Consider the following 4550-nt stretch of genomic DNA (forward strand, 5'->3'; position numbering starts at 1 on the left):
GTTTCTGTCATCTTAAGCCACAAGTTTGCAGTGTTTGAGCAGTTCCAGGAAACGAATATGGATAGATTCTCTCATTATTCTCATTTTACAGAGAAGCCAATGGAGGTTCAAAAGGATGGTGTTAATGCTAAGCTACATGGTTAGTGCACTGGTGGAGCAACTGTTGAAGGTCAGGTATATCTGGCTGCAGGGTCCATGATTTTTGTCATCATACGTTTCTGTTTCTGAATAAGGGACAATATTATGTCCTCTGTCTAGTCTCCTACTTGCCTATTAGATCCTCATTAAAAAGGGGACAGAGCCATGGTGGCATGTGCCTGTAGTCCCAGCTACTCAGGAGGCTGACATGAGAGGATCGCTTGAGCTCAGGAGATCGAGGCTGCAGCGAGCTGTGATTATATCATTGCACTCTGGCCTGGGTGACAGAGCAAGACTCTGTCTGAAAGAAAAAAAAAAAAGGACAGAAAGACATTCAGTGTTAACTCCTCATTTCAAACTTGCAACTGGATTTTAAGTTGTGGCTTTCATTTCAATTTCTAGACTATAAGCTCTCAAGAGCAAGATGGATATAAATTCATCTTTGTATTAAATAACTGCACATTGTATGTTTGGCATTTGCTGAATAGAAGGGACTCAGTTCTTTTCTTTCTTTTTTTTTTTAAAACCGAGTCTGGCTCTGCCGCGCAGGCTGGAGTGCAGTGGTGTGATCTCGGTTCACTGCAACCTCCGCCTCCCGGGTTCAAGCGATTCTCCTGCCTCATGTTGGCCAGGCTGGTCTTGAACTACTGACCTCAAGTGATTGGCCCGCCTCGGCCTCCCAAAGTGCTGGGATTACAGGCGTGAGCCACCGTGCCTGGCCAGAAGAGACTCAGTACTCACTGTCTGGAAGAACGGCCTAGGCTGATCCCAGTGACTCTCAAATTCATTCTGACCCTACAGAGTGGAATCCAAAACTGATCCAGATCACCAGGTTCATCTCTATCCCAGCTCCTTTTTTCTCAGTAACAAGGAAGTCACAGAATTTTGGGGTGTTAGATCTAGAAACTCTACTACGGTAGTAAAATATGGTGGCTGTAAGTTTACATCCTGAGGAAGATCCAAGTTTAAATTTCAAAACTATCACCTTTTTGCTGTATGTGCTTGAAGAAGCTATTGAAATTCTTTAGCCTCAGCTTTCTCATCTATAAAATGCAACTACTACATCAGAATGCTTATGACAATGTTTATAAAGCATTAGCACAATGCCCAGTACATAGTAAGTACACAATGTGTTAGCTCTTATATTTATTATCAAAATTTTTGCAATTTGCAGGTATCAGAATCATGACAAGGGGTGGGATTTGGCAAGAAATTTCTTCTTCTTTTTTTTTTTTTTTAGAGATAGCATCTCGTTCTGTCACCCAGGATGGAGTGCAGTGGTGCAATCACAGCGTGCTGCAGCCTCGACCTCCTGAGCTCAAGCGATCCTCGAGCCTTAGACTCCTGAATAGCTGGCACTACAGGTGTACATCACCACAGTGGCTAATTAAAAAAAATTTTTTTTGGTAGAGATGGGGTCTCACTGTGTTGCCCAGGCTGGTCTTGAACTCCTGTCTTCAAGCATCCTCCCACCTTGGCCTCCCAAAATGTTGGGATTACAGGCGTGATTACCAGCCTTGGCAAGAAACTTCTAAATGAACTTGGGACATACGTATTTTCTCAGTCAAGTATTCTCACATAGGGACCATTAGGGCCTCCCAAGGGAAAAAGTTGGAACCCCTTCATCCTGTCCAACATCAGATTTCAAAACCCAGAGAAGCTAAATAATTTGACTGTAATTACAGAGTTGCCTAGCAGCAGAGCTCAATTAGAATCCAGGATCTTGGACACACAGTCTAGTGCCCTTTCTACCGCAACAGGTGTGTACTTGATTCTCCAGACCCTTAGGGTACAAGTACCGAGCCATTTCCTTTTGCCAGAACTGTGTTGAGGTCCTCACATGCCATGTTGCTGGGAATCCTAGTATCCCTACTAGGATTATATTTTCCAAGAACTCTGGGGGTTTAAGCAAGCCAAAAGGGAAGTGTACCAATCTTTTATTAATACTTGCATGGGCTGGGCGCAGTGGCTCACGCCTGTAATCCCAGCACTTTGGGAGGCCGGGGTGGGTGGATCACCTGAGGTTAGGAGTTCAAGACCAGCCTGGCCAACATGGTGAAACCCCCTTCTGTACTAAAAATACAAAAGTTAGCCAGGCGAGGTGGCGCACGCCTGTAATTCCAGCTACTTGGGAGGCTGAGGCGGGAGAATCTCTTGAACCTGGAAGGCGGAGGTTGCAGTGAGTCAAGATGGCGCCATTGCACTCCAGCCTAGGTGACAGAGTGAGACTCCATCTCAGACAACAAAACAAAACAAAACGAAACATAACACCTTGCATGTTGTCGTAGGGAAAATTTTATTTCGTGCCGGCAGCTGCTGTTCTCTCTGCTGCCACATGGTACCGCTGTTGGAAGAGGGTCTCAGAGATGCTGTATGCTATAGCAAAGTCACACTGGTGTCTTCAAAGAGGGCTCCTTTACTGATAATTCCACAACTTCCATGCCAAGCACACTTGCATGCGCCATGGACTCTGCACATGTATCCAAGCAAGGCTTATGACCTTTCAGGTCCCTCCTCTCCCCATGGCCTCCCTAGAGCCCTATACACACCACTACCACCACCACCATCATTTTCCCTCGAGTCCGACCACCTCAGAGTTAGATATTTACTTGTCTTGGAACCCAAAGCCACTGTTCCCCCTCCAAGTCCCTGCTCCTTTTAGTGCTTAGAACACAAAGCATTCATTCTCCTCCCTTAATGTCTACTTGCCTCAACTGATTTTTAGGAATTGAAAATTTGTAATCCTTAGAGATTTTTTTCCCCCTCAGAGACTTAAAGTCTCTCATCCAATTCCTAGACCTCAGTGAGTTCATAGACTTAAGTCTCTATGAAGGAATGGGAGGTCCGGTAACCCTGTGGAAGAACCCTGATGGAACATGGCCTGCGAAGATAATGAGCTTTTATCTTGGCTTTTGCCAAAAAGGTTTGTGGCCATTTACTCAAGGAAAATACAGGGAGACTCATCTAGTTATGGACACTCTGCAGACACTGGCTCTGAGCAGCTACACCTCCTGAGGTCTCTGGGTCCCGTTGCAGCACGCTGCATACAGCATAGGCTTATCAAGTCCACGTGACAGATACTTTGTCTGGAATCGACCTCATGTTTAGGTGAACTGGCTCTCGGAACGCATCCTATAGTTCCACAGTTCTATGGTGTAGTTGGAAATAGAGCCTCAGCAAGTGCTAAAATCTCTACTCTGCCTTTACAACCCATGGAGCTGGAGTTGTTATGGTAGGAAGAGCTAAGTGGAAGCTACTGGAACATTTCCTGTATGCCAAAATTTTCAATCAAAAGCAACGCTCAAGGATGACAGAAGATGCCACCCCCATATGTGCCACTTTTGGGAATAAGGATTATCTTGAGTTAAAGGCACTTGAGAAACAGCAGGTGCCACAGGGCACTCTCACTCCTCTTTTACTTCCTGAAAGCAGGAGATGAACCCCCAACTGAAAGACGCCCTCCCTGTCCTGGGAAGAAAGAAACATTATCACAAGGTGGGGAGGCAAGGCCGAGCGAAATCTGTACAGACCTTGTTAAAATAATCCTTATCTTCCTTTGATCCTCCCATATATTTTAGGTACTTTTCCACAACTGACTGTTCAATCCATAATACAGTTAGATTTTGCTACTTCTTTGGGTCTTCATTCCTTTCCTTTTTTTTTTTTTTGAGACAGAGTCTCGCTCTGTCGCCCAGGCTGGAGCACAGTGGCGTGATCTCGGCTCACTGCAAGCTCCGCCTCCTGGGTTCACGCCATTCTCCTGCCTCAGCCTCCCGAGTAGCTGGGACTACAGGTGCCTGCCACTACGCCCGGCTAATTTTTTTGTATTTTTAGTAGAGACGGGGTTTCATCCTGTTAGCCAGGATGGTCTCAGTCTCCTGACCCTATGATCCCTCTGTCTCGGCCTCCAAAAATGCTGGGATTACAAGAGTGAGCCACGGCGCCTGGCCGGGTCTTCATTTCTTGAGGAGACTCCTGTGTATGCTTTTCTCTTATCTGTTTTGTGCTACTTTAATCCTCAGGCCTAGCCTGAGACCCTAAAAGAGTACAGTTTTGTCTCTCCTGTTACTCTATCTTCGAAGAAACTTTCAAGACTTCCTCCACCATTAGGCTATGGGGGAGTGCCTCAGAAACACAGGCAGCATGTGTATCCAAGGCTAATTCCCTCCTAGCACTGGAGATGACCGTTACTGGGACAATGGCAGGGACAACCATCAGAGGGCTGCTGCAGACAGACAGCTGTGGACTTATAAAAGACCCCTGCTACTTGTGGGAGACAGCAGTGAACTAGAATGAGACTTGAATTCTTTTCACTGGCTACTAAGATCAGCTTTTATCAACTTCTTGGTACATTATATTTTCCCTTAATAGAATGACGTCCTTCAAATTATGGCAGAAATCAATGGGAGCCA

The sequence above is a fragment of the Hylobates moloch genome, unplaced genomic scaffold (genome assembly GCF_009828535.3).
Source record: "Hylobates moloch isolate HMO894 unplaced genomic scaffold, HMol_V3 SCAFFOLD_6, whole genome shotgun sequence".
Classification (NCBI taxonomy): Eukaryota; Metazoa; Chordata; class Mammalia; order Primates; family Hylobatidae; genus Hylobates; species Hylobates moloch.